General features: G+C 36.5%; 1 protein-coding gene across 1 annotated transcript in view; it reads right to left on the bottom strand.

Annotated features, from left to right (window-relative positions):
• LOC140710698 (uncharacterized) overlaps positions 1 to 20,480 on the bottom strand; it is a 105,215-nt gene that overhangs the window by 51,506 nt on the left and 33,229 nt on the right. The gene's annotated exons all lie outside the window — the stretch shown is intronic.

Genomic DNA, 20,480 nt, shown 5'->3' with positions numbered 1-20,480 from the left:
TATTATTATTATACTTTAAGTTCTAGAGTACATGTGCATAACATGCAGGTTTGTTACATATGTATACTTGTGCCATGTTGCTGTGCTGCACCCATCAACTCGTCAGCACCCATCAACTCATCATTTACATCAGGTATAACTCCCAATGCAATTCCTCCTCCCTCCCCCCTCCCCATAATAGGCCCCGGTGTGTGGTTAATTTATTTTCTAGGTGTTGAATTTTACTTGTAGTTATTGTGAGATTACTTTTTAATTTATTTTTCAAATTTTTTTTTGCTGTTGATATATAGAAACAATACTGATTTTTGTATGTTGATTATGTATCCTGCAACTTTACTTATTTATCTTTTCTAATGGTTTTTTGGGGGAGACTTTAGGTTTTCACAAATATAAGATCACATCATCTGCAAACAAGGATAATTTGACTTTTTCCTTTCAAATGTGGATGCCCTTTACTTTTTTTCTCTTGTCTGAATGTTCTAACTAGGACTTCCAGTACTATGTTGAATCAGTGATGAAAGTGCACATCTTTGTCTTGTTGCAGATCTTAGAGAAAAGACTTTCAGCTGTTTTCCATTGGATATGATACTAGCTTTCGGCCTGTTGTATACGGCTTTTATTATTTTTAGGTTGTGTTTCTTCTATACCCATTTTTTTGAAGATTTTTATCATGAAGTGATGTTGAATTTTATCAAAGCTTTTTAAGCATCAGTTGAAATGATCATATACTTTTTCCCTTCATTTTGTTGATATGATGTATCACACTGATTGATGTGCTTATGTTCAGCCATCCTTGCATCCCTGGCATAAATCCCACTTGGTCATGATAAATTATCTTTTTAATTTGTTAATAAATTTCCTTTGCTAGCATTTTGTTGAGGATTATTGCATCAATATTCATCACAGATATTGGCCTGTCATTTTCTTTTTCTGATGTGTCTTTGTCTGGTTCTGTTATCAATGTAATATTTACCTCATAGAATGAGTTTGGAAATATTCTTTTCTCCTCTATTCTTCAGAATAGTTTGAGTGGGATTGGGGTTAGTTCTTCCTAAATGTTTGTAAAATTCTTCAGTGAAACCACCCAGTTCCAGGAGTTTTGAAGAGTGAGATAACAGAAAGATATCCTGTTGCACTCAGTATGGCTGGTGTGTTTATCTACCTTTATGCTTTTGGATTTTATTATGTCTGGGTGATTTTCCAATATTTTATAAACATGACTTTTTAGGACTCTCCTTGATTGAACTATGATCATATATCTGGACAATGTTTTAGTTTACTTATGACAGTATTGTCCAGATGGTCCTGGACTGTCTCCAATAGAATCAGCTTTGTGCTTAAAATGTAGAAGTATGAATTTTATGAAGTCCAAGTGAAGTTCATGATTTCCCTAATATCCTCACAAGGAATTGGGATGAACTTCTGGATAGTCAGATCAGTACTGATTAAAGGACATGAACAGACACTTTTCAAAAGAACACATGCAAACAGCCAACAAGCATATGGAAAAAAAGCTTGATATCACTAATCATTAGAAAAATGCAAATCAAAGACACAATGATATACCATCTCATGCAAAGAAGAATGGCTCTTATTAAAAAGTCAAAAAGTAACACACATACTCACTATTGGTGTGAGTGTAAATTAGTTAACCCATTGTGGAAATCAGTGTGACAATTCTCAAAGAGCTAAAAACAGAACTACCATTTGATCCAGCAATCTCATTACTGGTTTATACCCAATGGAATATAAATAATTCTACTATAAAGACACATGCATGTTAATGTTTATTGCAGCACTATTCACAATAGCAAAGACATGCAACTAACCTGAATTTCCATCAATGACAGATTGAATAGAGAAAGTGTGGTTCCATATAGACAATGGAATACTATGCAACCATAAAAAGAATGAGATAATGTATTTTGTGGGAACTTGGATAGAGCTGGACCTCATTATCTTTAGCGAACTAACACAGGTACAGAAAGCCAAATACCACATGTCCTCACTTGTAGGTGGGAGCTAAATGATGAGAACTCATGGACACACAGAGGAGAACAACAGACACTGGGACCTACTTGAAGGTTGAGGGTACTAGATTCAGTGCCTGGGTGACAAAATACTTGGTACAACAAACCCCTGTGACACAAGTTTACCAATATAACAAACTTGCACATGTACCCCTGAACCTAAAATAAAAGTTTAAAAAGGACAAATATCTAATTCTAAAACAACTACTAATAATTTTTCACATTTCACTGACAATTAAATGAGGTGCTTCCTCCCATTTTTGGCCCTGCGTATCTCTCTAACCAATCTTTTGAGATAAACATGAGACATGTCATCAGTGAACTCATGTGTCCCCAAAAGCTTTCAAAGAATTAAAATGCAGATTCACTTCTGCTAACATCCTCGTATATTTTTATCCATAAAGAGAGATAATTTACATTAGTATTCAGTCTATTTTCTCCCTCTTAAAAAAGGAAAACCCTTTAGATTTTCCATCCCAGTCATCTCCCTATATATTTCTTCTCCTTTAAAGCTATGTTTTAAAGAGGTATCTGCATATGAACAAGAGTCGAACTCACTGTAGTCATCCACCTACACCCTATTCACAAAAACTAATTTTGATAAGGTTATCAATATCCTTTATTTTGAAAATTATATGGAGTAAGTCCTAATGTACTTGGCCCGTTGTCATTAAATGCTTGATTGCTCTCTCCTTGAACCACTCTCTTGGCATTAATGGCATTTAACTCCTTCTATCTTTATCCACTCTCTCACAGGCTCTTTCCCGTCTTAATATAGTCGCTAAATATTGGAATTCCTCAGGACTTCATTCTGGTTGCTCTTTTCTTCTCTCTTGTTTTACATCTTCATTGAAACCTCACTCACTCTTATGACATTACTGGTTGTCTATATGCTGATTACTCTTTCAGTACCCCTAATCCAGAATCTTATATTTAACTACCTACTTAATAACGACCCTTCAGTGTATCTCAGGCAAGCCAAAATGAAGATGTTCCAAACTGAATATTTGATATCCACTTGCTCAACTTGTCTCTCAATCATTATTTTCCATTTTAGTAAATATCTTCACTTCATAAACATGGTAGTCATTATTGTCACCTCCCTTTATTTTATCTTTCATATTCAGTCAAATACCAAGCTCTGTAGATAAATCCTCCAAAATATATTACAAATAGATAAAATCATTTTCATTTCTGTTACCACTATGCAGTGCTGTTTTTTTAAAGTGTATATTTTATGCTCTTTCTATTTATTTATTTTTTTCTAACTTTTACAAGGGATACATATGCAGGTTTGTTATATGGGTAAATTGTGTGTTGTGGGGTTTGGTGTACAGATTACTTCATCACTCAGATAATGAACATAGTACCTGACAGGTAGTTTTTCAATCTTCATGCTCCTATCACCCTCCATCATCAAGTAGACCCCAGTGTCTATTAATCCTTTCTTTGTGTCCATGTGTACTCAACATTTAGCTAACACTTGTAAGTGAGAACATGTGGTATTTTGTTTTCTGTTTCTACATTAATTTGCTTACACTAGTAGTCTCCAGATCCATTCATATTGCTGTGAATGATATGATTTTGTTCTATTGTCATGGCTACATAGTATTCTATTGTGTATACATAACACACTTTCTTTATCCAGTCCACTGTTGATGGATGGGGATTTACGTTGATTCCGTGAGTTTGCTATTGTGACTAGTACTGTGATGAACATACGCATGCATGTGACTTTATGATAGAATTATTTATATTTCTTTGCCAGTATTCCACTCTCTTAAGGAAGCCGTTTCCGACCTCCCTTACTCATTCTTTTTGTGTAAAACTTCAGAGCACAATGTGCCTATTCTTCATATTGCTTGCTGCTGTCACATTTTGCATTTTCAAGATAATTAGGTAAATAAATATCTGCATATTTCACTAGGTTGTAAGTTCCATAAGAATCTTGTTTTAGTCTATTGTGTACACTACCTGGTACACAATAGGTATTCAAAAAATAATTGTTAAATGAATTATATAATGCCATAGTAGATTTTAGCAACAAGTGAGCATTTACCATGTTCCAGGAACTTTAGCAAGTGTTATACATAAATTATCTCATTTAATCATTTAATCAGATAATTTAATCCAATTATCTTATGAAGAGAATACTATTATTATATTACTTTATATAGATAAAGAAATTGGGCCCAAATAATCTAAAAATATTTCTCACATTTACATAACTAGTAAAAGGCAGAAAAACAATTTAAATCTATTTCTGTTAGGCTCCAAAGTTTGTGTTTATTAGAAATTCAAGCTCTTTCAGTTTGTCTTTATCTGGGCATTTGATTGCTATCACAAGCCTTAATACAAAATGTTGCCTTATATTTTTGTTTCCAGGAGGTCTCTACTATATATTACTTGTTAAGAATTTTAGGAAGCTTTAGGTTTGTTTTTCAGTGATTCACTTAAGCAGGCAAAAAATCCTACATATAAATGACATTTTCTGTCAAATAAAACCTCTGTTTTCCTGTAAGTGTCTGTCTTTCACATGTAATACATATGTTTTAGCATATACATCACCTCATGCAAGGAATATTAACTTTGTAATGTATAATACTTGATATAAGTATTGAAAAACACTGTAATCATTTAATGAATCCAGGTCTTAGACCAAGGTGCAAAATACACTGACTGATTACTCAGTGCCTAGTTAAACTTGAAGAAGTTTTGGTACTATTTTCAAAGTTTATACCTTCTCTCAATATTGATAGATGCTTGTATTTTTGAGCTAAGCTGCAGAATAACCTGAATTTCATACTACAGTGTCATCTTTATGTTGTTTAAATATATTAATGATGACAGACATCCTCATTTCCTATTGGGAGTTACCCATTCAGGACATCTTTTAATTCCTATAGATGTGCGAATTAGGTGGCATTATTAGGAGTAGATGTTGCTTGTGTTTTTGTAACTATATGTTGTCTTTTAATTATAACCACCATATTGTGCAATTCTAGGGATCCTAATCTCTATTTTAGTTTATGTAAATGATTCCTAAAGAGTTTCATAGTGCACAGCCTGTGAGGCCATATATTGTGAAGTATCATCTTCTCTTTCTTATTCATCCATAAATAGTGAATTCCACACACTAATCACAGAAACAAAAAACGAAGACTTTGCTTATTATGTCCCCTGTTACCAACATGATAAATGTCTTATATTTCCACACCTGAATTTACATATAGTAATATCTTATATACTTCAATTCCAAGTATTCTTGTATTAATTAGGTCTCTTAGTGACAAACACCTGAAACCAACTCTAACAAGTTAAGTAAAAACAAATTTAGCAAATGATACTGAGGGCTCACAGAAGTGTTAAAAGGGTAGAAGATCGGGATGATCTATGAGACAAAGAGTAGGACACACACACACACAAAACATAGCTACTGTCTTTTAGAAGAGCTTACCCATTTAATAGATATTGCTGGCTTGTCAGTCTTTCTGCCATCACCACCTCAGCTGCTATTGTAATAGATATGTCAAAATATGTGTCCTGACTTTAATACTTTATTCAACATTTAAAGTCCAGGGAAAGAGTTTTTGATTGGCTGAGATTAGATCATGTGTCCAACCTCCTGATCCTCTCAGCCCCATAGGCAGAGTTATGAAATGGAACAGTGGAATATGGGCACAGGTAATTATCACTATGCCAACACTACACATAATGAAGAAGTAATATATCCCCAAAAGTAAACTGAAATATTATTAGGAAGGATGTGGTTTCTGGCAGCCAAAAATCCCTCAATTTGAGCAATCTCTGCTATAAGCCCTCTTTCATGTCAATTATGGGTTCCACTTGCGTTACCTACTTCTCACCTGTGACACTGCACATAATCTTTTCTTATGTAAACTGGTTTTGTAGTTTTATGACCCTGGTACTGTTGGAATCAAGTACACTATCTTGGTTACTGGAAAGTAGATATTAATAGAATAAAATATAAGAAATGTAAGATTAGCATCCCACTTCAATATTGTTCATCTTCCTCATAGATTAACAAAATAAATAAATAAATAATTTAAAAAATAAAAACACTAATGATTTTACTATTTTTCCAAGCATGAACCTGAGAACAGAGGAATGCCAAATTGCCTAAAATTCCCTGGCTGCTGCATTCTTTAAACTGTATCTGCCTAGGGGTCACTTATAAAATGATGTTGTATTGAAAACAGATGGAATTATCTCATACTGTATTGGAAGAACATTGCATGCCCTAGTGATTTATTTACTTCCTCATCTCTGTCCTGATTCCATTCCTTTCTCATCTGTACTTTTATTTCACTACGGCCTTAGCTCTGACTTTAGTAACATGATTAATAACCTAATTTGGGCTGGAACTGTATTTACTCAGTCTGTCTTCTGTTTGCTTCTTAAAACCATGAACTATATTGCTCAATTCTTTGTTTCATCTATTCCAGACCCTTTGAGTTACAGCAGTTTTATTATGTTCCTGAGATGCGATCCACTCTCTGCTGTGCTTCAGGCCAGTCCGGGGTCTTTTCTTCATGACCAAAGCAGTATGTCAAGGAGTATTGTTTTCAATTGCTCCCAGAAAATTGATTCTCTGTAGCTGGCATGCTTCTGTTTGTTCTGATCTTTTGCTTCCCTCTAGCGGCCAATGTTTGTACATGTATATGAGGCTGGCAAACGTGTGTGTGTGTTTGTGTATAAAATTGATGGAATTTCTATGGTTTTCATCTCATCATTCCATTGCTAGCCATATATATATGCACACACATATATGTGTATATTTGTTCATATATGGTCTATATGTGTATATATTTTCTATATATCATATATATGATTTATGTGTCTCATATATGTATGGATGTATATATTGTGAACCCCCAAAATCTGAGACAATTCTCATTTAAATTAGGAAGTTTATTTTGCCAAAGTTGAGGACGCGTGCCCATGACACAGCCTCAGGTGGTCCTGACGACATGTGCCCAAGGTGATCAGAGCACGGTTTGATTTTATACATTCTAGGGAGACATGAGACATCAATCAACATATTCAAGATGAACATTGGTTCGGTCTAGAAGATGAGACAACACGAAGCAAAGGTGAGAAGACTCAAAGAGGGGAGGGGCCTTCCAGGTTGTAGGTAGATAAGAGATAGATGGTTGTATTACTTTGGGTTTCTGATTAGCCTCTCCAAAGGAGGCAATCAGATGTGCATTTATCTCAGTGAGTGGAGGGGCGACTTTGAACAGAATAGGAGGCAGGTTGACCATAAGCAGTTTCCAGCTTGACTTTTCCCTTTAGCTTAGTGATTTGGGGGCCCCGAGATTTATTTTCCTTTCACGATATGTGTATGTGTATATTACATATATGATATATGTGTTACATATGTATATATCATATATGTGTATACATCATATATGATATATCATATAGGTGTATGTGTGTGTGTATATATATATGAGGCTAGCAATGGACTAATGAGATAAAAAAACATAGAAATTCCATCAATTCAATATCAGATACATTTTTAAAATTTATTGACAAATTTATAAAGAAACTAAAGAACTTAAAAGATATAGATAGGCTTAAAGGATACCAACTAAGTTTATACAATTGTTTTCAAGTAAAAGCAATAAGATTTTCCTTACCCCTCTACTTTTAATACTGTTTTGTGCGTTTTATCCTTCTAGGTTGTATATGTCGAGGATATCACATCTCATCAGAAGAAAAAAAGATCAAGATGAAAAGAACCAAAATGTGAATATGTAGTTATAAAATTAAAATTAAAGTAAATACTATTTTGTACAATCTCTGGGGGAAGAAACTATTTGCTCTGCTGATGGGGATTTATTTCCCTTTTCCTTATTTATAAGAAAGTGAAAGATATTTCACTGACATAGAATTTGATAGCTTCAGGAACATCAGAGTAGATAGCAATGAGTACAAAGTAAACAAAAAAAGGCAACTCTTATCTATTTTTCTACCAGTATACTACTATTTATACTTTTACTTCTGGTACTACTAGTACTATAATGACAATGAAGGAAACTACTACTACTACTACTACTACCATAGTGACCTCATAATAATAACAATGTAAATCAAGCAATAACTTTATACCAGGCAATGTGTTAAACACTTTACATACATCTTATTTAATTCCCACAACAATACTCAGAGGCAGATACTATTGTTAGCCCTAACTTACAGAGGAAGACATCCTAAGGCACACAGCAGCTGCAGTCTGCCTCACTGAAGTTTATCCAGGGCCTGAGCCTGCTGAAGTCAGTTGGTGAAGCAAGAGAATACAGGCAGAGTAAGATGGCAGAGTAGGACTCTCCAGTGCCCATCCCTCAATAGAAATATCAATATGAACAACTATCTGCACATGAAAAAAGCCTTCAAAAGACTCAGGAAACCAGGTGAGAAATTACTACACCTGGTTTTAGCATAATAATTTAAAAGATGCATTAAAGAGGGTAGACAGGAAACTTTTACATTACCTACATCACCCCTCCCCCAACCTCAGACAGCACAGCACTGAGAGAGACACCCTTTGCTGAAGGAGAGAGAAGTAAGCATGAGACTTTGCCTTGGAATCCAGTGTCAGGTCTACCACAAAAAAGTCCAGCACCAGGCAGAACCCCATGTCCCCTTGTTCCTAGACCAAACTGAGGGTCAGACTTCTATTTCTCGTGGCCCAGTAAAGAGATGCAAATGAACTGCGGAGGAAGAGAGTTTTCATTTCTGCAACTGGTTACAGGGAGAAGGCCTGGAAATTATCGACAGACCAACTTAAAACTAGAGAGTTTTCAGGAGCTTATATACCTTCTGAGATGTATGTCTACGTGTAAGTATCTATTCATCTAAAGACATAAGTGTTTAACTTATTTTAATCTATAACTAAGGTCGGCATCCTGAATACCTTCCTCTGAAACCTCAGCAAATTTACTTAATCTAAATGGGTCCAGGTGCTGGGGTGATTACCCTTATCTTGTCTCCTGCTGAATCATGGAGGTTTGGGGAGTTTGGGGAGTGCCTTCAGATCCCCAATAAACTTGTTTGTGGAGGCCTGGGGAGTTTCTGAAGTCCAACAGTAAAACTCATTTAATCCTAAATGGGTCCTGTTAATAATTCTTTCTTTATTTTGTCATGCTTTAATGCCCAGGAAAGGCCTAGGCAAAACCCTTGGTGAGCTTGAGGTCACTGGCTTTTAATATTTAACTTAACCACTCAGTCAGTACTGAAACAGTTGTTAAGGAGGCCTGCGTTAGTGAGACCTGGCCTGCCACACCCTAACACTAGGCCAATACCCTGAACAGAACCTCTATACCTGGCATGGTGCCAGACAAGAACCAACAATCCCAGCAGTAGGGGACTGAAGTCCTGGCCCATAGGCCTGCGAGCCAACTCCAGCTGCCTTGAGTCCCAAATAAACCTCAGCAGCCGGCAGTCCATAGCTTTTGCAGGCTTTTAGGTGTGCACCAGAGACACATATAAGCCTGTGGCCCTGGCAGAATGGATTTGAGTTCTGGCTTGCATCACTGCTGGCAAACTACAGCAGTCTTGGGCTCTGAATTAAACTCATCAAAAGGTATGCCATAGCTTTCATGGACCTTAGGCATGCCCTCTTGCCAGATGGGCACACATGGCCCTGGTGGAATAGACTAATTCTGGCCCACATTACGACTTGCAAACTATAGAAGCCTTGAATCCTAAATAAAACTCAGTGGTGAGCAGGCTGTAGTTGCTATGGTCCAGCCCTAGGTGTGAAAGACAAACAAGTCTTCAGACCTCAAAATCACTAAGCCAAAGGGAAAAGTCCAGTTCGGAACTGTGTTAGGCAAACTTGCAGCACATTTTTTTCCTAAATAGGATAACTACAAAGATAAAAAAACAAGCAAACAGAAAAGCTTTATACCTCCTTCACAATTTGTTCACAAGGGCATTTCTTATGCGCCTCAAGATCTTTACCCTAAAACAGTTTTTTTTTTTTTCATTTCACCCTGGCAATGAAAATTAATAACTTATCTTCACAGGTGCAGGACAAAGAAGGACAGACCACAGTCAACCCTCTGCTCACCTGAGAAAAAGTGCATATCTAATTGCTGCTTCGGCCCTATTGTTTATGTAAAAATGCTGATTCATTTGTCTATTTTGGCTTTTGTTGCCATTGCTTTTGGTGTTTTAGTCATGAAATAGTTGCCCATGCCTATGTCCTGAATGATATTGCCTAGGTTTTCCTCTAGGTTTTGTTTTGTTTTGTTTTGTTTTGTTTTTTTGTTTTTTTTTTTTGGTTTTAGGTCTTACATTTAAGTCTTTAATCCATCTTGAGTTAATTTTTGTATATGGTGTAAGGAAGGGATCCAGTTTCAGCTTTCTGTATATGGCTAGCCAGATTTCCCAACACCATTTATTAAAGAGGGAATCCATTGGGATCTAATTAAACTAAAGAGCTTTGGCACAGCAAAGGAAACTATCACCAGAATGAACAGGCAACCTACAGAATGGGAGAAAATTGCTACAATCTATCCATTGCTGCAAAATATCCTGACAAAGAGCTACAAAATAGCCAGAATCTACAAAGAACTTAAACAAATTTACAAGAAAACAAAAAAACATCAAAAAGTGGGCAAATGATATGAACAGATACTTCTCAAAAGAAAACATTTATGCAGCCAACAAACATAGGGAAAAAATGTTCATCATCACTGGTCATTAGAGAAATACAAAACAGAACCACAATGTGATACCATCTCATGCCAGTTAGAATGGCGAGCCTTAAAAAGTCAGGAAGTAACAGATGCTGGAGAGGATGTGGAGAGATAGGAACGCTTTTACACTGTTGGTGGGAGTGTAAATTAGTTCAACCATTGTGGAAGACAGTGTGGCAATTTCTCAAGGATCTAGAACTAGAAATACCATTTGACCCAGCAACCCCATCACAGGGTATATACCCAAAGGATTATAAATCATTCTACTATGAAGACACATGCACACATATGTTTATTGTGGCACTGTTCACAATAGCAAAGACTTGGAACCAACTCAAATTCTCATGAATGATAGACCAGATAAAGAAAATGTGGCACAGATACACCATGTAATACTATGCAGCCATAAAAATGATGAGTTCATGTCCTGTGCAGGGACACGGATGAAGCTGGAAACCATCATTCTCAGCAAAGTAACACAAGAACAGAAAACCAAACACCGCATGTTCTCACTCATAAGTGGGAGCTGAACAATGAGAACACATGCACACAGGGAGGGGAACATCCCACACCAGGGCCTAGTGGGGGGTGGGGGGCTAGGGGAGGGATAGCATTAGGAGAAATACCTAATGTAGATGGTGGTTTGATGGGTGCAGCAAACCACCATGTCATGTGTATACCTAGGTAACAAACCTGCACATTGTGCACATGTACCCCAGCTCTTAAAGTATAATAATAAAAAAAAGCCAAAAAGAAATGCAGGTTCACTACGTCTGTCTGAAGCATAAGTCACTATTCCTTTATGCCACCTCACGTGTAAATTGTGTATTCAGTGAAAAGTTAATGACCGTATTCAGTGAAAAGCTAATGACAGACTCAAAAGAATGAAACTATTTATCTCTTATCCAACTTTCAGTTGTGCTGCCTTTCAGGACAGAACAAATGTACAGGTTATACCTATTGATTGATGTCTCATGTCTCCCTAAAATGTATAAAATCGAGCTACGCTCTGACTACCTTAGGCACGTGTCTTCAAGATCTCCTGAGGCTGTGTCACAGGTACATCTTTAACTTTGGCAAAATAAACTTTCTAAACTGATTGAGACCTGTCTCAGATACTTTTGAGTTCACAAATCCATTACTATAAAGGAATTCTGAGTGGAGGTTCCCCTGATCTTTCACAAATCTCCTATTTGTGCTTGGTACCCGTTTTAGCTATCCTTATGACTCAAACCAATAGGACAATTTGCTGAGTCCTGGGAGCTCCCCACTTCTAGAGAGTCCCTAATCTCCCAAAATTTGGTTGAGATGTAAAGTTTATTTTGCTGTACAACTACTTTTTTAGAGTTTCAATTGCTTCCAACAAGGAAGGCAAGTTTTCCCGCTTCCATGATAATGTAGAGCAGGTAACTCCTTTCTGGAGTTTCAGTTAATTTCCAACAGGAAAGGCGAGTTTGAGACTTTTGTTCCCTGCTTCTAAGATGGTAGAGAGAAGTCTTGAGCCAAGGCCTGATTCCTAGTAAGAGGTAAAGCCCGCTGGGCTTCTGGGTTGGGTGAGGACTTGGAGAAGCTTTCTGTCTAGCTAAAGGATTGTAAACACACCAGTCAGCACTCTGTGTCTAGCTAGAGGTTTGTAAGTGCACCAATCAGCATTCTGTGTCTAGCTAAAGGTTTGTAAACACACCAATCAGCACTCTGTAAAATGGACCCATCAGCCCTCTGTAAAAGGGACCAATCAGCAGGACGTGGGTGGGGCCAAGTAAGGGAATAAAAGCTGGCCACCTAAGCCAGCAGTGGCAACCCACTGGGGTCCCCTTCCATGCTGTGGAAGCTTCATTCTTTCGTTCTTCACAATAAATCTTGCTGCTGCTCACTCTATGGGTCTGCACTACCTTTAAGAGCTGTAACACTCACTGTGAAGGTCTACAGCTTCACTCCTTAAGTCAGTGAGACCATGAACCCACCCAGAGGGACAAACAACTCTGGACATGCCACCCAAGAGCTGTAACACTCACTGTGAACGTCTGTGGCTTCACTCCTGAAATCACTGAGACCACGAACCCACTGGAAGGAAGAAACTCCGGAGACATCTGAACATCTGAAGGAACAAACTTCGGACACACCATCTTTAAGAACTATAACACTCAAAACGAGTATCCGTGGCCTCATTCTTGAAGTCAGCGAGACCAAGAACCCACCCGAAGGAACCAATTCCAGACACACTAGCTATGTAGCTGAATTTGGGTTTTCATCTTGAAAATTCTTTTTAAATATTAAAAATTAAAATTGACAACCAGCTGGTCTTAGTTTTCCCTTATTATTAGGGTGCTCAGTAATCCTATAAATTGTGCAATCATTTGTTTTGCTTAACTTTTTTGTTACTGTTTCTGTTTCTCTTGTGGTTTCAGTCTTTGTACTATTGGATTTGACCAACTTTATTCAGCGTGGTCAAATCCAAAGGAGAGTTCCAAATTATGGGGAACAAGGCTTCTGAATTGGCATAATTCTTGCAACTGATAATAAAAAAGGAAAAGAGAAAATGACCATCAAAAAGAAGATAAAGGAAAGATTTTTACTACCTAGAAGGCTTTGTGTACATAACAAGGCCACCTTTTCATTAGCCAAGCCAAACTGAAAGAGCAATGGCTGTTGCCTGACCTAAGATGCAGTTCTGTTGCTAAGGTTCTGCTCCTTTTTTCCACCATCACATCCTGGGTTTGGTTTCTAAATAAAGTCCTTTCTGGATGTATATTTAAGTTACTTTTGAAATATCAGCAATTTTTCCCAGCTAAAATACTGTAATGGGATTTTATTTATTTATTTATTTATTTATTTATTGAGATGGAGTCTTAGTCTGCTACCCAGGCTATAGCGCAGTGAAGTGATCTGGGCTCACTACAGCCTCTGCCTCCTGGGTTCAAGCGATTCTTATGCCTCATCCTCTTGAGTAGCTGGGACGACAAGCACACACCACTACGCCCAACTAATTTCTGTATTTTTAGTAGAGATGGGGTTTCACTGTGTTGGCCCGGCTGGTCTCAAACTCTTGACCTCAAGTGATTCACCCACTTCAGCCTCCCGAAGATCTGCGATTACAGGTGAGAACCGCTATACCCAGTCTAAAATGACTTTTTAAAAGGAGTTCAATGGTTAAAAGGCAGCTTAATTAAAAGCTAATATACAAGGTGTGTGTACGTATTTTTATTTTTTACAGCCTTTATGCTTTTTTTTTTCTCTCTCTCTCTCATAGAACATTGTTCTTTTTTGAGAAAAAGGTTTTTTTAAAAAAAATCCTTTAGGGCTGACTGAATTCTGTGTTCTCCATTTGCTGTTGACTTTCTCTCCTTTGTCTTGCCACCTTCAGCTGCATGAAGAATCTAAAGTAGTTTCTAACAGCACGAGATTTCTTAAAGAAAATAGAGAAGGTGCCAAACTCTGTTCTGGGGAGAAACCTCTGTTTTTCATTATGGAACCCCAAAAATGTAAACAGACAAATTACTTTCAAATTTTAAACTGCTTGTTTCTGCATTGTTACCTGCTTTGTTTTTACTAAAATAGTTATTACAACAGAGACTACTCTTGGGTGCTTAAAATAAGAAAGAATGTAGTTTAGACACTTAGAGAAATGTCTTTTTTTTTTTTTTTAAGTATACTGTAAAAGCATCATGTGGTCTAGCCTGAGGATAATTCTCTCTTTTTGGAGGTTCAGGATTCAGTGTGGACTTAGCCCAGTGGCCAGAGGTCCAGATAAAAGATAGAGACTAAATTTAGAACTACATATCTAAATAAAATTGGTCCCTTATACAATTCTTTGATAGATTTCTATAATTTTATGTCGGATTTGGCATCCATTTTTAAACTCCCTCTAGCACAGGAGATTCTGTACTTTGAGATGTAAATTTTGCCATCTGATTTTTCACCTAAGAGTTCCTTTAATGTGCAAATTCAGGGACAACTGCCTAAGATAATGAAACAGGTTATCAAGAAATTGAAAGTCTAAGATAAGAAGAAGAAAAGGGTTTTATGAATCTATAAGACCTACTTTTATCCGCATGTCTAATATGAGTATGTATTTATGTGTCATATAGAATGTTTCACTACTAAAACTATATTTTAGGACTCTAATTAATTGGCTTAAAGAAAACAAGTCTTTTAGTCAAATACTTTGTCAGAATAAAATAGAGACTCTAAGCCAAATGCTTTTCAAGTTCATGTGATTTAAGTAAATCTTTAATGATAAACTGGTTATAAAAGTATTGGTAAAATTGAATTAGAAATGGCTTCAGAATTGTCAACGTGTATTATCATTTAGATTTATTGGTCCAGTGGTTTTATATTTCTCTTGGCTAGATATAAAAATTGAGCAAGAGGGTTATGAAACCATGAATGCAGACCAAGAGGTAATTATCTTTATTTGTGTAAAAATTTATAAATGAGTATTTAATATTGTTTGTTTTTTGAAAACAGTTAAATCTTGAGTTACTGGCAAAACAGAAACAAACCCACTTATCTAATCTTAAGGATTTTACTTAGGAAAACCTGAAATTCACAGACTACAAAAGTAATTAACAGGAATGTAACCTTAAATGATAACTATGAGAGTTTTCATAAGTAATCTGAGTAAACTATTTTAAAAATTAATTAATTAGGTAAATGTAATGAAATAAATGCTTGTAAATAAACTTGTCATATAATTTAGAATACAAAGTTATATTAAGTTAAATAACAGATACTAATTGAATGTCTGGTTCATTTTCTTTTTTCAAAAAATATAGAAAAAATTTTTCTAAAACATATGTTCCTATTTATAAGAAAATAATTTTCATCTAATTCAAGAGTTATTTAAAAGTTGTTTATGAAATGATGTGAAAGAAACCAGTAAAAAAGACCAATAAAAAAATGTTATAAGTATAAAGAGGTGTTTTTGGCAAGAAAACTAAAAGAATATAATTTTATATGAGAAAGAATCTTCTATAGTAAATTTTTGTCCTAAAATAAAATAACCAGTTATTTAGGGAAAAGGGATGTTGAGGACAACCCAGAAAGTCCAAGCATGTCAGGAATTGTCTGTGTAAATTGTAATAAAGTTTGTACAAAGAAGATTTATAACAAAGAAAACTTTATGTGATCAAGTTGTCTGTAATTAAAGGGAAATTATTCACAATGTTATTCTAGAGATTGTGTATTGATATTTTTAAAAAATTATACACTAAAGAACTGGCTAGAACAACAAAGTTTTCTTAAAGTATTAATTTATTCTTAATAAAATTACATCAAGTTTTAATTTCTTTTAACCCAAAGTTCAACTTTTATTGCATCTCACTGTTTACAGCTTTCTCTCCTCTTTGGAAAGGCCTAAGATACTCTGTCCTTCAACTCATTTTCAGCTCCTGCAGTTTTTTCCCCTCAGGTTCTAAGGGTTCCTTGTTACCTGAGGCTAAAAATGTTTTATATTAAAGGCTTAAAAGAATTGTTTTCTTCCAATATAACATTCTGTGCTCTTGGCTTTAAATTGCTTTGTGAATCCAAAATTTTTTACTCATTACCAGGAAATACTCTTTCTATGTCTAACTAATACAAGTACCCTTTGCTTTAGGTTTGGCTTGCCAGTCAAACCTAATGGACTCTCTGTAGGGAATAGCAATCTCACTGCAAACATATTTTGTCTTTTACATTTTGGTAACTGACCTAACAGACAGATTTTATATTTCATCAAATTGATTCTTATGTCACAGTTATTAAGTTGTGATTTACCTAGAAAAAAGTGAGATTATTGTTTTTTAATTAAGCCTATTATATCTATTATATACATGTAACTTTTTGTATTTGCTTTTAAAGTTATTGTACTATTTGGTTACAGGGCTTTGACTCCTGGGTCTAAAAAGGATACCAAGTCAAGTTAAATCTTAAACACTGACAGCAGCTAAAGTATCATCTTCAGACTCAGTAGAAGATGCTAATAAAAATAAATGGCATTCATGAGTCACAGGGCCAGAAATTAAAACTACTCAATTACTCAAGGTCCAGGGACTGTCATGTAAGAGGTGGGCATTTGAGATTGTAAGGGCTGATTTTGAGAGATTAAAATTAGTTCAGTTTCTCTACCAATTAACTATTAATGTTCAAGGTTCACTGATTAAAGACCAGCATCTGGGCCCCTGTGTCAGATTAATAAGGTTTTCTTTGACCATTAACCCACTTCAGAATAAAAATAATTCTATAGCTTAAAAAAGGTTTATAGAAATTACATCTTATGGTCAGGATGATTAAAATTTTATTGATTTGCTTATGAAATTTTGAGAGAGAGATTTAATTGGCCTCATGCTATCTGTATTAGGGCTTTTGGGGAGGAAATTAAATCTCCTCTCTCAAAGAATAAGGTTTTTTCTTTTTAAATATTTGAGTTATCACTTTGGCTAAATGAATGACTCATTTTATAATGACCTGCTATCCTATTATAATATCCAGGATTTTAAAATTTTTACATTTCACAAGCTTTCTAAAATTAAATTCCAACTTCAGTCTTCATGATTTTTTTGATATTAGACCCCTTGAAGTCCAAAAAGGATATATTCACCTTATTTGATATAAACATTCACACAGGAAGTATTATCAAGTATGAAATGATGTTTAACCTTCTTTGAATTGTATTTATATAAATGAGAATTTAGTATGCATTTCGAAATTGTTTGAGATTCCTGTGATTCTGATATCTTAGTATATATTATCCATAGTAATTATGATTATTATAAAAATTGTTGTATGCCACAGACGTGATCAAATTTTCTTGCTATTTGTGTCTTTAACCATAACTGTTCTAAGACTCTTGTCATCCACAGCTGTTTTATTTTTATCCTTTTCAAAGGATAAAAATAGGTGGTTTACATAAAATGAGATTTAAAACTCTGACACATGCTCTTGAATGCAGATATCTGATACTTTTGGAGGTTATGACATTAAAATAGTGGAACGTCTTCCAAGACTCTCATAGACAGCTAATGTGTTCATAAACATCAAGCAGATCAGGAGTTAATTACATAGACTGAACATGTGAAAGATTGAAATAATCCTTTTATGACTGTGTTTGAAGTATTGCTATTTTTTTTTTCTCAGTCCATAAAATGCTTTTTCTTTTGAGTTATGTACAGCTTCTAACAATTGGGTAAAATACACTCCTGTGAGCAAAGTTGGAGCATTTTTTTTCTCTCTACTTGATTTCTCAAGAATATGAAAACTATTTGTAAGTATACTTAGTTTGTATGAATATAGTTATTTGCATAAGTTTAATAAGAATCTGTTTTCGTTTGTAACAGGACACTATTGGAAACACTACTTATTTTGCCAAAACTCTGACTGGCATGGCATATTTTCAGACTGCTTTAAGAAATCAAATTTCACTTATATAGCCAATGAAAGACCCTTGGAAAAACCTGTCTCCTACATTGTCTTTGCAGTCCCTGTACAGGGTTCCTTACCTGCTGTAAGTACAGAATGTTACTTTCTAACTGACCTAGGGGCCCTAAATTATCTTAGGACTTCAGGGTGAGGAATGCACCCAATTAATTCAGGTATTTATAGGCACAGATAAATCTTTGGTGGGCTCAAGGCTTTAAAGTCTGATCTGAGGGTTATATTTTAATGGAATAAAGGTCCAGTAAAGCCAATGTTTTTGAAGCCTATATAAATTTATTTATTTATTTATTTATTTATTCATTTATTCATTTTTCAAAATGGTTGATTTAAAAATTTTATATCATACCTCTCTCACTTGGAAGGACAAAATAGTGGGTAACAAATCACATTGTGAACTTTTTCTCAAGAAGTAATACAGGAACTGAATAAGAAAACTGAAGGAAATCATAGACCCTTGAAAGAAACAGGAGTCTACAGCATATACTGTGACTCAGTCGAAGGCTATGAGTCCCTGGAGTGTGAGAGGGAAAGAATTTACCTCTAGGATACACAACCCTACTGGGGAGCCAAAAAGTCCAGTCCACCGGGGAAGGTACTAACCCCACTGAGCACAGGAACCAACTTGGGGAGAGTTGTGAAATATAAAAGTAGCAGCAGTTAAGGGAAGACACTTGCAAGCATTCTCAGATTCCAGCACAAACTGAAGGCAGTCTTTCTGTACTGTCCCTCATAGGAAGCCTTGCAGAGGAAAATCAAAAAGTTCAGGCGGTATCCCAGGTTTAAAGAAACTCCCAATGGAGTTTTACAGTATAACCTCAGGTGGGGTCAAACTCCTTTCACCAGGGCTGGGATGGGGAAGAATGCAGGAGTCCCAAATGCAAGAGCTGCAGGTACAAAAGCCAGGTGCAAGCTTTGCAGGTGACATGGAGGTGTGTGGCCTGAAAGCTGTGGTTTCTAGCTCTGCAGGGAAAGCTGGCAGTTTCAAATTTGGATTACAGGCTAACTGGAACTCAGCTCACTGCTGCCAGTAGAACACTGTGGAGTGGATCTGACTCTCCAAGTGTGTGAGAACTGTGTGGGGCTTACCACCACCTGCTACTCCCCACTTCCTACGTCAACTCTTCTGTGCAGCAGAGGCAGCAATGCTTTCCTCTGGAACATGAACCAAGTATCCTGAAACCTGCTCCAATCCCCCAATACCCACAGGGGGCTACTGCTTGCTCTGCATTTGAAGACTCAGAACACAAACACACCTGAACCAGTCCTGACTTGGCTTTGCCCTGCCACCCAACTTGGTAGTTTAACACAAAAGGCAGAATCTTTTGGGAGCTATATAGCCCTGCCCATTGCCTGAGAAAAAGAGTACCCTATATTCTGCCAGGCATCATAAGGCAAACAAACATCCCGTTGCTACTACTGTAGCTGGTTCTCTTTTTCAAGCACCACCTCCTGGCTAAAGGCCAACCAACACAATTTATTACAGTATCTCCTGGTAGAATAACACTGAACCCAGAATGGAGAAAATGGCTGTGTGATCTCAGCTATCACCACTGCCTCCACCACTCTGGCTAGCCAGGAGGTTCTGAATATGTCCAAGTGACCAGTTCCTTATTACAACAACCAACCTTCAAGAAAGCCAACACAGTATGGTTATCAATAACCAAGGAGTTTCACAGAGTCTGTGTCACTCCCTTGTCACCCCCTCCCCCATAAGAGCTCATACTCACTGCTGGAAAACTTTTGCAGAGATCACATCATTGGATCCCTTGCAGACATTCCAGCATACCAGCCTGGAGTGTGGCAACTTCACTGGGCACATGACCCAGAGGAGCAACAACACTTACAGTAGTCTGGCTCCAAGGGACTCTCACTCCTAGGGGAAGGGGGAGTGCACCACATCAAGAGAACACCCTGAAAGACAAAAGAATTTGGATGGCAGGCCTTGAGCACGAGATTCTTCTGATGGTAGGAAGCTTCTTTCTGCAGAGGCACAGGTACAGTGCTGGGCTTAGCAGGTTAAGTCTTCAGCTCAGTCCCACAAGTCAACCATTCCTGGTGTACAATAAGGTTTTGAAAAAGATTATGTCTTTCACCCTTGTCACTGTAGGCACAGTTGGGGCTTCTCCCGTGGAAGCTTGCCATGGTTGCAACTATAAACAGCCTTTCTGGAAAACATCGGGGTGACTGCATCCCCACAGGAGGAGCTTCCTCTAGGCTCTGGCTTCGATGAGGTACAGAGTCACAATTCCTCTGTATTTGTAACATCAACATTCCTACAGATGAAAAGAGGTACCTGTATAATCTGAGT

The sequence above is a fragment of the Chlorocebus sabaeus genome, chromosome X (assembly GCF_047675955.1).
Source record: "Chlorocebus sabaeus isolate Y175 chromosome X, mChlSab1.0.hap1, whole genome shotgun sequence".
Classification (NCBI taxonomy): Eukaryota; Metazoa; Chordata; class Mammalia; order Primates; family Cercopithecidae; genus Chlorocebus; species Chlorocebus sabaeus.
This window is presented reverse-complemented; position numbering and strand designations above follow the sequence as displayed.